The sequence below is a fragment of the Mustela erminea genome, chromosome 5 (assembly GCF_009829155.1).
Source record: "Mustela erminea isolate mMusErm1 chromosome 5, mMusErm1.Pri, whole genome shotgun sequence".
Classification (NCBI taxonomy): domain Eukaryota; kingdom Metazoa; phylum Chordata; class Mammalia; order Carnivora; family Mustelidae; genus Mustela; species Mustela erminea.
In genome coordinates this window covers 8,098,692-8,118,179 of record NC_045618.1, presented here as the reverse complement: position 1 = coordinate 8,118,179, position 19,488 = coordinate 8,098,692, and the positions used below count along the sequence as shown (strand labels likewise).

Genomic DNA, 19,488 nt, shown 5'->3' with positions numbered 1-19,488 from the left:
TAGTCGGAGAGGCAGGCAGAGAGAGACAGGGAAGAAGGCTCCCCGCTGAGCAGAGAGCCCGATGCGGGACTCACTCCCAGGACCCTGAGACCATGACCTGAGCCGAAGGCAGCAGCTTAACCCACTGAGCCACCCAGGCGCCCCTCTTTATTTACAATTTTATTCATGGGGTTTGCATAGCCTCACCCCCACCGGCCAATGGGTGGAGAACTCTTAAGATGCCTGGGCCTGAGTCTATCTTACCATCTCTTCCTGCAGCCGGCATTCGTCTTGATACATTGGCGGCAGTCAAAATATATCTTCCCCCAACCTCAAACTTGAACATCCAATGTTTCAGTGAAATCCCATATATTTCCCTTTGATTCTTTCCTCTCCCATCTCAAATCAGAGTTTATGTTACAGAAAGGGTAACTGATTTCACTAACAGGGCATCGAGCACAGGCACACTTCAGCCTCTCAAGCTGATGGCTTCCGTGGAAGACTGGCTCCCGTGTGAGGCAAGCCTGAGAAGGAGCCGAGTGGCCTTGCCCTTGCCTGTATTGTGCAAATGTTTAGCTAGAGCAGAGAGAATGGGGGAGCAGAATCCCCAGGCATTGCCAATGACAGCAGGATTCAGCCAGGTGCTCTGCACCAAGGACTGCCTTTGGTGGGAATGGTCATGGGGCTCTGTGTGCTTCGTGCCAACTTGGCCACCTGGGGCCTTCTTACAGTCCTGTCTGTGAGACTCCAAGCATTCCAGCCATTGGCTCCCGTTTCTGCCAGGCCTCCAGAAAAACAAAGGGTTCAGAGCCACAAAGCACATTTTGAAAATAACCTGATTCTTGAGTTATGGGCTCACATTGAGGGATGCCAGTGCTCGTCGGGTCACATGACACCCCTAAGAGGAGAAGTTCTGATGCCCAGCTTTTATTTTGCAGCCTGGACAGCTGAGCTGCCGAAATAATTTCATATTCCAAGGGGAGCCTCTGCTCTCTGCCAAGGGAAGGAGCTTCCATGGAACGCCTGACATAAGTCATCCTTGTTAGGGACTCAGGACAGTGGCCTGCATGGTGGGTGTGAACATTTGCATCTGCATTAGAGTGATAGATTCCTTTTGCCCTGCTGGTGCAATCCACTCCAGCCCCCTAAAGGCTCCAGGCTTGGAAAGGCACAGAGACAGTAGCCTGGGTCCTCACCATGAGAGCTTTTTTTGGGCAAAAAATAATTCATTAGGTCTGGAGCCTGCTGCTGTCTTCCCAACAGATGTCCTCTTTTGTTCATGTTGTGGTTTGGCTTCCCGAGTGCCCAACTGATTCTTGATTTAAAAAAAAAAAAAAAAGTGTTGCTTAGAAAAAAGAAAGTGGTAAAAAGACACTTTCGGATAAAAACAGATTGTATTACAGCCGCTCCGTGCCTAATAACGAAAAGAATACAATTGTGTGTAACTTAACATCATCTACTGCACACATTCCAACCCAATGGAGATGGGATTGAGTTCGAGTTCCCTTACACATACACGCACACACACACACAGGCACACACACACTCAGAATATAAGTGCAGGGCTTTAAGCAAGAAAACAGCGAGTGAGGGGAAGTTTATGATCAGACACATGATCATAAAAGTGGGCAGCAGCTAGACAGTGCTTTTACCCCACACTGCCAGACACAATTGAGATGGAAGACTTTTCAGGAAGAAGGTGAAGCCTGCTTATCAGCATATGGTATAAAGTAGTCTGTGTTTATTTCGAGCTTGCTTAGGTCACGAGGAAAAAAAATGGATCCAGTCTCTCTGGAAGAGAATGCATCCTTGTGGGAGAACTACCAGATAAACCACATTTGGGTCTTATGACAAGACAGCGACAGAGCAGTGGATGACTATCTGGAACAAACTGGTTATTCTGGTTAGGAGCTTCTGATCTTTTCTAGGGCTGATGACTTCTTAGCAGTAGACAAATATTATCACTACTACCCCCGCACCCCCAACAAAATACTACTACTACTAATTAAGTGCCATTGTTGGAGCAGTTCAGTTGGGGTGTCTGAGTGTGGCTTTGTGCTTTGGGGGTCAGGATGAGCAGTGGCATTGAGGTCGGTTCCGTGTGCTAGCTGGGGGACAGGGAGAGGGAGCTAAGACATGGACAGCCCTGTCAGCCAGAATATGGAGCTTAATGAATGGATGTTCTCAGACAGAATCCTATCAACTGGTCCCCACCTACACTTCCGTCTGAAGAATCAGTGATTTTAGAAGATATTGGGGAGGAAAAAAACCTGTCTGTGATTCCCTCTCTGCTCATACTCATTTAAGCTCTCCCTACGGCTCCGTGTGATAGACGGGCATCAGTACTGCCATTTTCAAAGTGAGGACCAGCTGCAATTTCTGTAGGTGTCGGGACTAGAGTCTGCTCCTGGGAAAGTTCTGATCCGCACCCCCCCCCCCCACATACACACACACATCATGCTAACATTCACCTTTGCTGAACATGACGGCACATGTCTAAGGCCATGTGCTGTCATGTGATGCTTCACAATTGAACCCAGAGGTAAGCCCTCTGGTCATCCCTACTGCGGCAGGAGGGATGCTCCGACATAAGAAGGCAAGTACTCGCCTACGATTATGCAGCCACTAAGTGGTAGGCTCATGGTCTCAAGCGGTCTGACACCCCAATCTGCCCTCCAAAGGCAAGCGGGCTCTTCAGAGACCCCCGAGGGCGTTTTAGAAGCCACAGAGTAGTTCCCTGTCTCCATGGACGGCAGAATTGTTGTTGTTTTCCATCCGTGATTCAGACACCATATCTCGTCTGGACATCCCTGCAGAACGCCCAACTCCACCTCAAACTCACAGGTTCGAAGTCACATCCTCGTGATTTCCTCCCACCAAGCCTACCTCCAAGTTCCTTACTTGATCACCTTGACAGGAATCTATGTCGTCTTGTTTTTTGTGTACCTGACGCACAGCCCAAAGTCTGAGCAAGACAGGCATGAAGCACTCACTAAACCCATGGACCCACCAGTCTTGCCAAGTCCTGCTCTTCTTACCTTTGGTTTAAATGCATCTGTCCCTTACTCACTCTTCTTGGTTCATTTCTTGCCTGGGTTTCAGTGATCGTTTCCCCCTGGCTCTCCTCACCTGTGATTTTGCCTCCTTTCCAGTCCCTTCTTCCCTGTGCAGCCAGATGATGTTTGGAATGAGCTTCTGTTTTCTGTTTCTGCTGCTTACCACCTTTCAGTGGCCTCCCCTGGTCCCAAGGATGAAATGCAAATAGCCCCTGGCCCTTGAGGCCTTGGGGATCCAGCCACTGGCTAACTTTCTGGTATCCTGTCTTAACACAAGCCTCTACTGAAGCCATAAAAAATCACTTTCAGTTTCCAGAAAGCACTTTTCCTCTTTCGCTGTCTCTGTTTCCACCTCTGGGTCTAATTCTGTTCACAATAGCCTAAATGTATCCTCCCTTACCTGACTCCAAGCTCTCCTCTGGTCCTGTAGAAACCCGCCATAGCTTCTGTTGGACGCTGTGGCCTCTGGGTTTTCTACCCACCCAACCCCGCCCCCCGAGACTTTGCATTTTTGTTGAAGAGAGACGTGGTTCACTGCTATATCCTGAGGGCCCAGCATCGTGCCCAAGACTTGGAGGGCCTTCATTAAATATGTGTTGAGTGACTGAGATCTCAATTTTCATTCCGAAGGTCTCCTGAGAATGACCTCGTCCTCGTTGCCTCAGTAACCTAGTAAACACGAAAAGCAGAGCTGCAGAAAAGTAGGGCACGCCTGTGTCCGGCACGCTCAGAGCAGCCAGGAAGCCTCCAGGAAAAAATCTCCCTCTGCCCGTGCTCTGTGATGCCTTCCGCTGTTATTTTCCAGAAGCAGCTTCCTTTTTTCCTCCAAGTGGCCTGTAGAGGTCAGAAAAGGGCCTTGGTTTCAGATCGCAGGCTGCCCTCCGCTCCATTAGCATTCACCCCGGGTGTCTACAATTAAGCAAACCTAGGCGCTGCGCATAGGAACGGAAATGCATTGACTTTAATAAAACAGAGTGTAAAACAACTTTAGATTGACTCCGGCCTTGTTTATTCTTGCACACTTGTAATTCTGGTTCGGTATATTCCCAGTCAAAGAGCCCATTGTCCAGGGAACTGAAGCTCGTCCCTTCTGCATCGCTGCAGCAGCCCCTTGGAGGAGGCGAGCCACACCAGCTCACTGTTCCTTACTCACAGCAAAAATGTTTTCGTATCTCTTAGAGAAAAACAACAAAAAATTAGAAGGGCCTATGGGCACGATGAGAGGCGCTCCCACTGTTGTCCTAGCCTTTTATTTTTTCCCCCATGAATGGGAGTCCATTCAGAGTCCAGGGGATGGGGGAGATGGTACCATAAAGACAGAGCAGGCAGCCTGGTGGCCTCCCATCATGAAATTTAGGAACTGATGACTCTGTTCCAGAAATTATTTTCTCACGCATGGGAAAGAGCCTTGGACCAGAATTTGAGAGTCCATGATTTGAGGTCTGGCTCTGCAACCTCAATGTGTGATTTGCGGGAAGGACACTTCATTTCTAGGGGTCTCAGTTTCTCCACTCGAGAGCCGGACCTGGTGAAATGTGCGGTCGCTTCTTTCTGTCCCCCTCACGGTGGCTGTGCCGGCAGGCCCGCGGAGAGGGCCTCCAAGCCTTGGGCTGGCCCAGCGCACACAGGGGCAGCGCGAGCTGGCTCACACTAGCGCTCTGTCCGTCCGGGGCCCGAGGCCAGGCGCGCACAATGATCTTTTCAGAGCCCAGGCCGATGCCGCTGAGACACTGCCAGTGCCCGGCAGAATCAAAGCTTCCGAAATCAGAGCTAAAAATAAATAATGAAACAAAGCGACATCAACAGGAAGACCTAAAAGTGGGGGAGGGGGGCAAATTGAGTCAGCAGAGTCAGGGGGCATTATGGGGGGCAATGAAATTCTCATCGGAGCTCATAGCCCTGCTGGGTGACTGTGGGGTGGCAAGTGCTCTGGGAAGGGGCGGTGTGATGCCCGGAGAGGCTGCTCCCAGAGCAGAGGTGTGACTGGCTCTTGGGCTCATTTCCTCTCTCGGCACAGCTGACCCGCCCACTCGTAGCCCCGCTCTTTGTTGGAAGCTCAGAGAGTTCTTTAACAGTCAAGTCCTGTCGTGGGCCCTATACTGGGGCCCGGGCCAGCTGCCCTCATTGACCTTCCCCCCCCCCCCCCAGCCCAGATTTGGGACCAGCTTCCTCTTTGCACACACTCAGGATTTCATTGCAAATGACTTTAGGATCTGGTGAGTTGAGCTGGAGGTTGCAAGAGGGTTAGGCAGGGAAACGGAGCTAATAGACATGAAGCATGTTCCACGTGCTGCCCCTGGAGGTCGGAACTTCCTGCCATAGCGGGGTCGGAGGAGCAGCTGCGGGGGAAGTTGCGGGTGAACTCCACTCCTGCGCCAACGCTATCCTTGCATGCCTGCAGACCCTTCCTGGTTCTCCCTCCACCTTGCCCAGGGTGGAGAGAGCAAAAGCAGGTGGAGGTGTTGTTTAGCAAGTCAGCTCAGTGAACTTGGGGCTGTGCAGTGTGGGTGTCATTGGGGTGAAGGTCCAGGAGCTACTGACTGTCTTTAGATGGTGACAGAGATTGGGGTCTCACATGCTGGCTGAAAAGGAGAGGGAAGAATTGGAAAGGAGGGGGCTTCCCTGGGAGGCTGGAGGCCAGAATCCAAGGAGAATTCAGGCCTTGTAAGAAACCCTGACTCATAAAATCATAAACAATGCATAGAGTTTAAGTTGATTCCTGATCTGTGGGGTCTAATTTCAGGCCTCTACTACACCCTCCAAACTTCTATAAAAGCCAGGGTGCCTGGGTGGCTCAGTCAGTTAAACACCAGAGTCTTGGTTTCAGCTCAGTCATGATCTCAGGCTTGGGGGGGTCTGCTTCAGTTTCTCACCCTCTCTCCCTGCCCCCCGTGTTCATGCTCTCTCTCTCTCTTCTCTCTCTCTCTCTCTCTCTCTCACTCACTTGCTCTCTGTCTCTCCCAAATAAATAAATAAAATCTTTAAAGTCAGTAAAGTTGACTTTCCCCAAGAGTGGGGTTCTGGTGATATTTTGAGGAAATGGAAGATGAGCTTATGCATTTTGGATAAAAAGACTACATGTACAGTTCCCACACTATTCCTTGGAAGCTTCAGCCATTTTATTCCTATATGAAAATGATGAAAATAATAATGGTGGTAATAGTCACCAAGTTACCAGGAACACTGACTATGTACCAGTTCTTAGGCTGAGGGTTTATTATTCACAAAATCCCTGTGAGGTAAGTGACCATCACTGTCCCCATTTTGTAAAGGTGCTCAGTAGTGTGTGCTAAGTAAGTAGCTAGGAGAGAGGCCTCGTTAGGCTCTGAGCTAAGCTCATTTTCTCCATGGTATAATAATCCCTAAAAAGAAATTATCTTTAGTGAATCATTTGCTGGAAGCTCCTTGTATCCCTTCCCTTCTCTTCCCTTCTTTTCCTTCCCTTCCTTTCCTTTCCCTACCTCTCTTCTTTGTTTCCTGAAAATCCTTCTCTTCCCTTCTCTCCCTCCTTCCTTCCTTCCTTTTATTCTTTTTCTTGAAGCAAACTAGCCTTCATGCTTCCTTCCTCAGATTTAACTAGAAGTGAATCTGTAATTTTCAGCATCTTATTTTCAAACTTCGTCAGGAACTATTCTTTCCCCACACACCTATTAATCTTAATTTTACTCAGCCTTCTTTCCATATTTCTAGCTGAAAATGCTGCATGACCTTTTAAAGGGATCTCCCAATGGGTTGAAGGTGGGGGATGGCACCATGCATGTGAAATTCACGAAGCACACTGTAAGTCTCCTGAAGCAAATGCCAAGAGCAATGTTTTCAAAGATAAATAACATGAATTTCAGATGGGTTAAGTGAACATCATGGAGGAATGTGGCCCCATCCCAACAAAATCAGGGTTGGGTTAGGATAAGGAAAGATTTTCCTTATGATGTTTGCCGTGGGTCAGGAGATAGATTCTGTCATGCTGTGAGTGTTCTGGACAATATGAGATGTTCCCAGTGGCCATATTTTTGTTAGAGTTCTATCTTGCTGCCACCTTAGGGTGAGGGCACTTAGGATCCCCTTCAATGTTACGTACGGAAATCTATGAGCATCATGTAGCCATTGCCTAGTTTCAAGTATTCTCAACTGATTCGTCCAGGATCTCTGATCTCTGAAACCTAATCTATCACTACCTCTCAGCTTCACTTAATTTCTGTTTACCAGTGCTCAAGGGAGCCAGCCATGTCAACAAGGCCGTTCAGCAAGGAGCAACAGGATGAACTTGCCCTCTTCGGTTGGAAATGGATTTCCATGTCATGTGGCATTAAGTCAATGATATTCCACAAAGACAGTTTACCTGAGTCATGTTACTCTTCTTCTGAATGTCTTTGTTCTTTTTGATTCATTTGTTTTGTTCTCATCTGCTCTGGCTCTATAATAATAGGACCAGAGACATTTAGCTAAAAAAAAAAAAAAAAGGAAAGTCAGAACCCAGAGAATTAGAGAGAAGTCAAATCTCAGGATCACCAACGATTAGCTGCTCACTGTGGCCATGCGCACGCGCGCGCACACACACACACACACACACACACACAGAGCTTTCTTAAGTATTCTTATGGATCAAGAGCAAAATGGAACATTCAAGAATACTGATTTGGTGACCACTGCAGAGAACAGGATTTTTGTGGCAAGAGGAAGAAGATTATAAATAGAAGATACTGAAGCAGCCTTTCTCATGATGCGTTATAATTGGTGTCACAAGATCTTATGCAAGGAAATATGGCAAAGATGGTGTCATGGGGATGTCTCCAGCTGAGGACGCATCCTCACTGGTGTGGTGGAAGAACTATAGGATCAGAGTGGGACAAGGGAGAAAGAGTGGGTTGGGGCTGCCTCACCCACTCTGTCATGGACCTCGGGATAACCCACTCTGTCATGGACCTCGGGAGGCAAGGGCCATCCCATAGGTAATATCAGTTATTATGCCTTAGTTATATATTGCTGCAAAGTCAGTTGCCACAAATTTAGCAGTACAAGTCAACATCTACTTACTACCTCACAGTTCTGCCCTCAGAAATATGGGAAAACTCCACTAGGTTCTCTGCTTCCTTCCTCCAAGCCAAGGAACCCAAGTATCAGCCAGCCTGAGATCTGACGTGGAGGCTCAGGAAAAGAATCTGCTTCTGGGCGTGGTCATAAGTTTGGCTGAATTCAGTTCATGTGGTTATAGGACTGAACTTCCTGAGTTCCTGCTGGTTGTCACCTGGGGGGCTGTTTTGTGCTCAGCCCTCATTCCGTAGAAGGTGGCACCTAAAAACCATGAATAGTATGTTGAACCCCCTTCACGCTTCCACTCTGATTTCTTCTGCTACTAGCTGGAGGAAACGCTCTGCTTATGAAAGGCTGGTGCAATTAAATTGGGCTCACCCTGTTCCTTATGATACAACATAATGACAATAGTAAAATCTCACCGTCTTCCCAGGTTCCACCTCTGATTAAAAGGGAATGGGAGGGGTGAGCCTGAGTGGCTCAGTTGGTTAATCATAGGACTCGATTTTAGCTTAGCTAAATGATCTCTGGGTCAGGGGATTGAACCCCAAGTTGGGCTCTGCACTCAGAAGGGAATCTGCTTGAAGAGTCTCTCTCTCCCTCTCCCTCTCCCCCTCCCCTGTACACATGCACTCGTGCAAGCTCTCTCTCTCTCTAAAAGCAGCAAATAAATCTTTAAAAAAATAAATAAATAAAAGGGAATGGGAATTATGTAAGAACAAAATTCACTGGGGTTCATTTGTGTAATTCTTCTTACCCAAATAGTAATATTAGTAAATATGATATAACATTTTTCACATGCCAGGAACAGTATAAACATTTTACACACATTAGTTCATTGAATTCCACAGCAACCTTATGAGGTTGTGCACAGGCACACACTGTGCCTCAGTCTCCACTTTACAATAGAGGAAACTGAGGCACAGTGTGTTGGTGTAGTATATACAACTAGAATGGGGTTGAGCTGAGACTTGAACACAAGTTTGTGCCAGATTTCTTAACCACAGCTCCATGGATCTGTTGGAAAAGTGTGCTCTCTTGGGTGTGTTTTTTCTTTCTTTCATCCAAGCTTGTGTGTGAATGTGAGATCCAGACTTCTGTAGTGGGGCAGGACAAGATACATGTGGAAGGTGGCATAGCATTTGTGGTTCAGATAGCCCATGGCCTGGACTTTAATCAAGGCTTATATGTAGCAGGTCTACTTCTCCTGGGCTTCCCATCCTGTAGTTAAAGTCTTAGCTAATTGTAGAGTCTGTATTTCCCTAGAGGGCTCCCTCCTCATGTATCCTTCAGGAGCAGTGGATCTAGGTGTTTGAGGTACAGTGAGGTCTTCCTGAAACAGACTTACCACTCCCATGCCCCTGGGGCTCTTCTGACCCAAATTATAGGCTGTGCTTTGCAGGTCCTAAGGTCTGTATTGAAAAGTTACTTAATAAACTGATGCTTACTCTATATGGTCTTATTTGAAAGTGGTGATGCTCAGTTACAAAGGAGAAACTGAGGTAATATTATAGTTTTTCAATCTTTCACTGATTGGATGACACTATCTTGGCCTAGACTCCAGTTGATGAAAAATCCTTCAGGATGCAACTAGTTTAGAATCAGAATTTAGCAAGGAAAAAGACTAATAAATATGAAACAAAGTTGACTTTCATAATAGCATTTTATTTCAAAATGCCTTAATACATAAGTAATAAGTAGCATTGGGAATTCACTAGTAATATCACAGTGAAATAATATAGTTCACATAACAAAAGGCAGAACAGGAAAGCAAAGCCAAGAAATGTTTCAAAAGTGGAAAAAACAAACAGAAGGTGGAAAACTGACAGCATTGAATTATTGCAGTTATAAATGTAAATGCTATAAATTATACCCCTAATTGACATAGAATATCAACAATGACCAGAAAGGGAATCTGGAACTCTTTTTCATTCATTATACCCAAAGATTCTGTGAGCAGATTCATAGTGAAATAATGCAGAGAGGACAAGAGGTCAAGGACAAAGATGTCCGGGGAGCCATTGCCCATGGGAAGAGTTGCAAACACAGAAACTGAAGTCTAGAATGGACCATAGAGATGCAGGACTAGTTTAGGTAACTGAGTGACACATGAATCAGTTTATCAGCAGAGCCTCGAGAGAAGGCCTTGATCATGAGGGGGAGTCATTTTCAGTACCATAGCACATGAAATAAAACTAGATAGAAAGTGCAGAAGGATTCCCACCAGAGCTTGCTGCCAGAAGGGAGCCATGGGCCTAAGGCCAGAGGGTGGCTGTCCAAGTGATGCTGTCACAGAGCTGAATGTCAATAGTGAGTCAGGGTGCCCATCTCTTACTTCCCTCCCTGCCTCACTTGTACACAAGGTAACTCAGAAAACATAATGGATACATGGAAGGGGTAACTAGATCTGTTGGGTTGCTTGGGTTTAGGGCAGATCAAAGTGAATCGGAAAGACAGTCTCCTTCAGTTGTCCATATAGTGCATTAGCTTGGCATTCAAGGGCCTCTTCAGCATAGCCTGCCCCCATCTGCTTTTGTAGGTTATCTTCAAATACATGTGACCCCAGAGCCAGCTTCTCAGCATGAGGGCCCTATCCCCTGCTCACCTTCTCTTGTTCTTCATCCTTCCCTTCAAGGACTACTTCAGATCCAAATCTCCCATAACTCTTGCTTTCTCTGTTTCTCCATCTATGACCTCTTATGGCATTTATTATGCAATTAACTATATCCTTTCATGCTCTGCTAATTGGCCATTGATCTCTTTTACTGTGGTTTGATGTTCCACATGTGTCTGTCATTTCTTAGCAAGTACACTGTTTGCTCCTTGGGAGCAGGGCCATGTCTTTTTATAACACCATTCATTATTTAGCACCTTCTAATTTCAGTTTGCTTACCAGCATACTGTCACACAAAATGCTCCCTGTAAAGCGTCAGGCTAAATTTTTCTTTCTGTGTACAGACTAGGTCACTGAGGCTTAGAGATGTTCAGAAACCTACCCTATAGCTTATAAGTGGCATAACAAAAATTTGAAACCGTGTGAGTGGAACACAAAGTGCTCTCCCCCACTAGGGCATGATGTCATTACACCTATCTGGGGCCATCAATCCAGGTGATGTACCAAAATAAAACATTCATAAGATATGCACATACAAAAGAGAATCTCCATTAATATATTTAAGTTATTCTATTTCATTTGCACACATTTTTTTAAATAATTATAGCAGGGGGATAGAATCCCCAAATTAAATCTAATGCCTAGACAGAATAGCTATTCATACACGCACATACACATACGTGTGCATACACATGCATAGATGCACACATACACATCCAGAAATGTTTGCACCATGATAGCTAAGCTGGTAAATGCTGCACATAGGTCTGCCCAAAAGGACATTTCTACACCAGTGGAGGATGGATGGTCTTCATCGTCAAGGACATGGGGAATTTATAATCCCATTTAGAGTAGAAAAGTGTATAATCTCAGCAGGATGCTTAACATTTCAATTTGACTACAAGGGTACCCAGAGATTACTGATTGGGTTTTTGGCCAGCACATTACTTTGAAATAGAGCCCTGTTAGTTGTGATATTTGCTTTGAAGGGGCTCCTCTACTGAAGAGCTCTGCGTCAATTCATCTGCTAATTGTGATCCCAGTAAACGTAACGAGTGGGAAGGGTGTTCAGTAGTCCTGTAGTTTTTACAGGTTCTAGGTTTGTTCCCTTCAGGATGGAGAGGCATAACAACTCTGAAACCTATTCGCTTTCGCAAGTGGAAAGAAGCCTGACAATTAGAGAGGGAACTACGGAGGAGAAGAAACCGGACCCAGATGGTTCATAGGTTTCCTAGATAACTTGACTTCACTTCCTGGCACCAGGTACTCTCCCTGTGCCTGATGTGAATCATGGCATTTCCTTCCATTGTGGCTCTTAAACTTCAGCCACACAAAAATCAGCTGGATAGCTTGTTAAAACACAGGGTCCAGAACCACAATCCTGGAAGTTCTGATTCAACACGTATATGGTGGGGCTCAATCACTTGTATTTCTGGTAAGTTCCCAGGTCATTCATGCTGATGCTGTTTGGCTTAGGGAGCATGTTTTAAGAACCACTGTCCCAATAGACATGGGTGTTTTAGGACATAGGGACATCAGGTCCTCTCAAGAAAATGTAGTGTCATACTAATGGTTAGGAAACTTTTCCTAAGACCAATCCTAAATATTTTCTTCTATTCAGTGCCAAAGCTCTGTCTTGCATTATGGAGCATGTAAAGAACTTTGCAGTTCTACACGCATAGATGCTTATGCCATCTCGTGCCTTGTTCTTGTATCAGCTAAGTTGCTGTCCACCGAATAGGTGCTGATAGTCTCCATATCATTGATGGGAGCTTTTCTTCTTTTCTTTAGAGGAGAGTTAACTGTCGCTGGACCAGGCAGAATAGAAGAACTCTAACCTATAAGGAAGGAAAACATTAATACTTGCTTCTTCTACCCACTTTTCCTCCCAATTTCCTTCTCTTCTACTTTCTTTTTACCCTTACTCTCCTTTTAGGCCTCTCTCCTCTTGCCTTGTCCTCTCTCATTTTCTTCTCTTTAGAAAGGTTTGTCTGTCTTTCCTTCATCTTCTCATTTTTTTTTTTCCTGAAAAAGTTAGTGTAAACGAGTTCACCATGGTCTGGTCTGCCTTGCCAACATCCATCTCCTTGACTTTCCTTCCTCTTTGTCCTACAAGTGTAAATGTTTTCTGAACAAAAGGACAAAATGAGTATCATTAGTTCTGATCCTAGAAACTTGTCTAGATGCCAAGCCTTTCAGACCAAGGAAGATGTTTTCCAGGTATACTGACCTTTTCTGAATAGCTTAGGCATCTGCCATGTATTAAACCTCTTACGAAGACACTCAGTATGCATGGAGTGCTCTATCTGTGCCCAGTGACATCATGATGACCCTAAAAACAATGGGTTTGACTCCTGACCCCAAAGGATTCTGTTAGTTTAGAGACATTCCTTGGATTTATGAAATTCCTCGATATGAGGCTCCATCTAACACCAGCAAGAGTGTCTTTTACTGAACAGTAACTTTCCAAGCCAATCAAATTTTTGTTTGTTGAAGAGTTTGACTTTAAGACACATGCAGAATTGGGCACCTGGGTGGCTCAGTGGGTTAAGCCTCTACCTTCTGCTCAGGTCATGATCTCAGGGTCCTGGGATGGAGTCCCACATTGGGCTCTCTGCTCAGCGGGGGGCCTGCTTCCCTCTCTCTCTCTCTCTGCCTACTTGTTATCTCACTCTCTGTCAAATAATTAAACAAAATCTTTAAAAAAACAACACACACACACACACACACACACACAAGACACAAGCAAAATAATTATACAGAAGCTTACTAACAATAGAAATAAGAGGTAAAGACCGAGTCACTAAAGCAATAGTTTGAAGGATTGGATGCCATGGGATGGCCACCAGAATTTTAGTGCATCATCAAGGCAGCAGTTGGATCTTTAAAACTGCTGCCATGACCTGAATAAGGTTTTGAGCTCTAGGTAACTTGATTGTATATTACTATAACAAACTGTGTAAGATAAACTAAGAATCTCTCTTCCTTATGACTCAATGGGCTTAATGTATAAATAATAAGAAAAGTTATTTCAGACAAGTCCAGGAAGAAGGCTATAATAAATAGATGAAAGATCAATATTATAATCCAGGGTGATAATCAATTCGTATCAGCTACTTAAAAAAAAAATTCCCATGTACAGAGGTACTAGAAATTTTAATCATGTGTCTACCTGCCTATTAGAGACCTCTAGGGCAGTCACACCTCTCAAAGAAACTGGTGGAGAATATGAACCTAGATCACAATATTGGGAGTGACATGACCCCACCCTTCTCACTGACATCATTAGACCAAAGATGTGTTACTAATTCAAGGACAGCAAAAACAGCCACACAAATCACACGCACGTGTGCATGCACACACACGTGCATGGCAGTTAAAGTGTATGTGTTTGATTTTATGTAAGCTCTATCTCAGGAAATAAGAATAAATCTAAAAAGCAAAAAATGGATGAGCTCGGTCTGTCAGATCCCTGCATGAGCCTTTTAACTAAGAGTAATGAGGTGATAATTTCATTAGCTCAGGGAACAGAGATTTCAAAAAGTCACAAGGCAAAATTGTGACCACAAAGAATGATATGCAAACTGGGGGTATAAAGATGTTGAGCCCTCGTGTTGGCAGAGGGAGACAGATGGAGACCAGAGGGATAGGGAAAAGCTAAGACAGAGAAAGCACATGGCTCACTCGGGAGGATGAGGGAGGACCTGGTTCGAGACACGTTTTATTTGTACAAAGATTTTTCCCAGCCCAGTTTCAGTCTGTTTCAGTCCTGACTATAAACCTGGTTTTCCTGGAGGATCAGAGATGTAAAGCCGCTTACCTGAGATTATTCAGCTCAGATGTTTGCTCCAACGCTTCCGCTCTCTCTATGACATGGTTCTTTTTTTTTTTTTTTTTTAAGATTTTATTTATTTATTTGACAGACAGAAATCACAAGTAGGCAGAGTCAGGCAGAGAGAGAGGGAGGGAAGCAGGCTCCCCGTCGAGCAGAAAGCCGGATGCAGGACTTGATCCCAGGAGCCTGGGATCATGACCTGAGCCGAAGGCAGAGGCTTAACCCACTGAGCCACCCAGGCGCCCCTCTATGACATGGTTCTGTGCTACAGAACACTAACAAACGTGGACGAGCGTATCAGTCTTAACGACAAGTGTGTTCTATCTCTCAGTGTTTTATGTGTGGCTGTGAGAATTACAGCCTTCTTTTGACAATTTAGAGTGCCTCTCTCTCTCTTCCATTCAGCCTCCTCTAACCACGTTTTTTTCAGCAATAGTGTATGTCAATGGAATGACTGAAATTAAATAACAAAGCTTCAGTTATATTTTACCTGTTTATTTTATTTTTTTAAGATTTTATTTATTTATTTGACAGAGGGAGAGAGGTCACAAGTAGGCAGAGAGGCAGACAGAGAGAGAGGGGGAAGCAGGCTCCCTGCTGAGCAGAGAGCCCGATGTGGGGCTCGATCCCAGGACCCTGAGATCATGACCAGAGCCGAAGGCAGAGGCTTAACTCATTGAGCCACCCAGGCGCCCCTCCCTGTGTTAATTTTCGAGTCATTTACAATTTTTTTCCCCCAATGTCTGCCATTCCCTCCTGTCCCTTCCACGACCATTCACTTGTGTTCTTTCATATGTGATTTTTATTTACTTCTCTTCAGTCTCCTCAGAGCAGGTATTGAGCCACTTTCTTAATAAGAAAATAGCTGATATAGATAGTGGTAGTAGGGAAACATGGTCTAGCCTCTTTTGAGTGGGGAACACCCTATGCTGAGATAGTCCTTTAAGGTTTAGTCTTTGTGGCTCCGGACAAAGAGAGTATAAATGTGATCAAAGAAGGACTTTTGCACTACCTTTTCCTGAGTTTCTAGACAATACACAAATTGGGAAAGTTGAATGTCATAATCCTGGCAACTGATCACATTCCTCAAATACCAGCCCAGAGGATTTACTCCATCCATGAATTTTTACCACCTCAGCCTGTGTGGCCCCAGCTTAGGGAGAGGCATCTAAGTAACATCAATACCCAGAAGAGAAAATCTTCCCAGTGTAAAAAGTCACAAATTATATGAAAACAGTGTCCAGAGATTCCTTTCAGATAACCAGCTGCACACCCAGGAGTTCCTAAAACCTCAGAACTGCTTGGCATTGTCAGCCAGCCCTCTGATCTTCAGGAGAGTCAGGCTTTCCAGAAAGCCAGCATTCAGCTTTGAATAAAACTGGCAAACTCCCAATAATAGTCCTCTTTATGGTCATTGGCATTTATCCTTGGTGTACAACTGAAGTCCTATATACCATATTCATAGATAAACAGAACATGACCTCTGGGCTCTGTAAGCCAGGAGGTGCCTTTCCCTGGAGATCACCCACACGCCTTCCCTCAATTCTGTTCACACTCTTTAGCTTGCTAATACTTTGGGAAGGCATTTGTCTATCTTGATCTCCCCCATCCTTTCTTCTTCACTATCAGGCCTATGTTTCCAAGGACCCGTGCCATAAAACTTGTAACTGTCTTGCCCCAAATTCTGATAAAAAGGGCACAAATAAATGAGAAAGAAGAATGTAGCCAATGGCTCCCTTCTCCTCACCCCACAGAGTACAGTGCAGACATTCCTGGGAAGGAAGTTAAGAGATCTGGATTCTTGTCTCAGCTTAATTGCTGATAGTGTGACAGCAGGCAAGTAGTTAAGTCTCTGCAAAACCCTCTAGAATGAAAATGAAAGCACTGCCCTGCCTTCCACTTGGGGCAACTATGAAACAGATGAAATGATGCATGAGGCATCTTATTTACACTCTTGTGTAAGCACCAGGGGTCGGTCCAAGAAAGGAGGAGGAGCGGAGAACACCAGAAGAGAAGGTCCATTGTGGTGGGGACGCTGTTTTAAGAGCTTTGTTTATTTTCTAATTACCGGAAAGCAAGGGAGGCCTTTAAAATGCTTTGTTAGAGGTGAGCTTAGTGGGACCCCGTTATTTAATAAATACTTTCACTTGTTGTGGATAGATCTCTTCAATAAATAAAACAATGATTATGGTACTGTTTGGGGCATATGATGAAAGGGAACACGTGTACCTGCCATGATGTCAAAATCGCATTAGGTTTCTAGTTCAAGATTTTGGGATCTGGGAAATAAAATGATAGCAAAGGAAGTACCCAACAATGATCTGGACAGCCATCCTCACAAAAAGTCTTGAATTGAAAAATATAGCAGGAACAAGGGTGTCAGGGGGCTCCAGGCGGCTCTGTTGGTTAAGTGGCAGACTCTTGGTTTCGGCTCAGGTCGTGATCTCAGGGTTGTGGGATCGAGCCCTGGGTCAGGGTCCACGCTCATGTGGGAGTCTGCTCAAGATTCTTTCCCCTCTCTCTTCCCATCTGCTCGTCCCCCTGCTCACTGTGCCCAAGCAGAATCTCTAAAATACGTAAATAAAATCTTTTTTTTTTAAAGAAAAATAGAACAACAAAAAATGGTGTTTTTGATGTCATTTTGTCATATTCTCTCCATGCTGACATGCCTTCCTTTTTAATTTTATGCATTTTGAAGCTTTCAAGTATTTGTGTGGGGTCGGGGTGGGGAGGACTTTGGGTGGGAACACATTGAATTCTGTTGAAAGACATTTTCCTGGAGTTATTTGCTTCTTAAAACAAGCCAATACCATCATTTATAACCATAACCCTGAAGGCACCATAGTTGCCTAAATACATAAACAAAATGAAACGTGCAATTTGCAGGATCTTTAGCTGAGTACTTTAAAAATCTGGAATGGTTTGGGGGAAGACATACAAGCAGTTTAGAAAAAAATCATATGTGATGCTACCCAGCAATGTTTATTAAACGCCTATTTGTGGTTTGTGTTTGGCATTCTAAAGGACAAGATAAATGGAATTGTGTAATCATAGAATTAGTAGAGCTGGAAGGGACTTCGAATGTGTCTTCTGTAGCTCGACAAGTTCACTGATGGAGGAAGTGAGGCTGAAATCAGTTGAGTTCTAAGGCCGATCAGCGGAGAAAGAGGACTCACAAGTTTTCCCAGGCCTGGTCCACAGTTCCTTCCACCACAGTCCCCTTAAACGCGCTTTTATGTCAATGTCAGCTGCTGCTCCCTAACCCTAACAACTGAGCGATTTTCTAAACGTGGCCTTACACCAAGAATCCACCTGACCATACACTTCAGGTTCCTTCAACGCAGGTGACTGTGGGGAATGTGAATGTTCAGCCATGATTTAAGTCGCTCGATTAATGCCAACAGCCCAGATCTTTCAGGTTCTAAAATGCATCGCCGTGTGGACGGGGAACCGATTGGATAGCCCAGAGGGCAGATGTGCAACGGGTGCATGGGAGCTCTTCCCTTCCCTTCTGGTTGCATAGACTGGCCTGGGAGTGGGGAGGCCAGGCAATTGTTAGGAAAGAGAATTGCTGAGAATAAATCAAATCACCAGTCTTTAGAGGAAAACAATCAATTAGGTCACATGTAGTCAAGCCCAGGAGACAAGGGCAGGATTGCTCCTCATGGGCTGGACCCGAGCGTCGTATTTTCTTCCAGAATTGCTTTGCAATGACATCAACTAGGGCACGCTCCCCCATTCTCCCGCTCCACTGTTTACCAGAGAATGGCCCATTAGGAAGGTTTGGCTGAAGGCAGAAATTAACCTTTTGGAGAAATTTCATCCTATTAAGTCTAGTTACATGAATTCAGGCTGATTTTTCTTTCTGATGGGAAGATTTTCCTAGCCAGTATTTAAGGGCTCAGAAAAGCGTTCCGGGCTTGACTGTCTGCGAGAGCCTTCCTGGTGGAGACAGAATTGTTAGTCAGTTACGGTCTCCATGGTGATTTTTTTTTTTTTTAAGGGAAAGTTTGATTCAATCTTCTAAACATTGAGGCATAATTTGTGAATGCAATTGAATGAATGACAGCAGAATTATCAGCAAGATGGCATTACCTTTTAGTAGTTGAGACTTTCCACAGTCTAGTTTACTACTAGCCTTCAAACTGGTCCTGAACATGACCTTAGGAGCCTTCCTGCTTCTAGCATAACATTCTAGCTGCCTGCCTACGCTTTCCTTCATTCTGTCCGCTTCCCGTATATCAGGTCCTGAGCCTTTTCCTCAGACTGTCTCCTTGTAATCCCTAGTATCTTATGCAATCCAGGTAATGCAGGCTCTCTTGCCCTAGGACCTGCTGCATTGAAAAAGACACCTGGTTTGGATGTCGGCAGACCCGAGTTGGAGCCCTAACTGTCAAAAGCAAAGCTCTGTGGCTTTATTTCAGTTTCCTGATCTCCACGTTTTCCCAGCTAAAAATGGAGCAAGTTGGGCAAGGTATTTCCAATGTTTACAGATTCCATGATGAATCTCAGTTACAGAAAACAAAATCAGATAGTCATTAGACGGCACTGTTTTCCTGCTCTGTATTTTTAATAGAGTGTTTTCCATCCATTATCTGTTCCAATTTGTGTTCAAAGGTCAGAATTATGAAATGCAGCTAAAAGCTGCTGTCAGCTAGTGAGAGGAATTGAATTCACCTCTCCAAGGAGACTCATATTCTGATAAACCGTCAGAATGTGTCCGCAGGCTGGGCGTGCTGTGAACCAAAAGTTTTCCATGGCAAAATAGAGGCATTAAATAATCTCTTCTTTATCATCTGTCTTTAAGTGTCTAGAAAACTGTTCCAACAAGGAAAAGGCCTAATAGCTCTTTGTTGGCCAAGACTAAGTCAGTCTTTGGGGGTCATCCATTTCGGACAATAGAGCATTTGAGGAAATGAACCAAGGAGAGGGAAAATGAAACTTCTAGTGTTTCCTGTGTTTTATGCAGTTTC

General features: G+C 44.9%; 1 long non-coding RNA gene across 1 annotated transcript in view; it reads right to left on the bottom strand.

Moving 5' to 3' along the window:
- Positions 1-11,329: 11,329 nt before the first annotated feature.
- LOC116590377 overlaps positions 11,330-19,488 on the bottom strand; it is an 81,684-nt gene continuing 73,525 nt past the window's right edge. The window contains exon 3 of the long non-coding RNA XR_004285570.1: positions 11,330-12,518. This is a non-coding gene — a long non-coding RNA (uncharacterized LOC116590377). The remainder of the gene's footprint in view (positions 12,519-19,488) is intronic.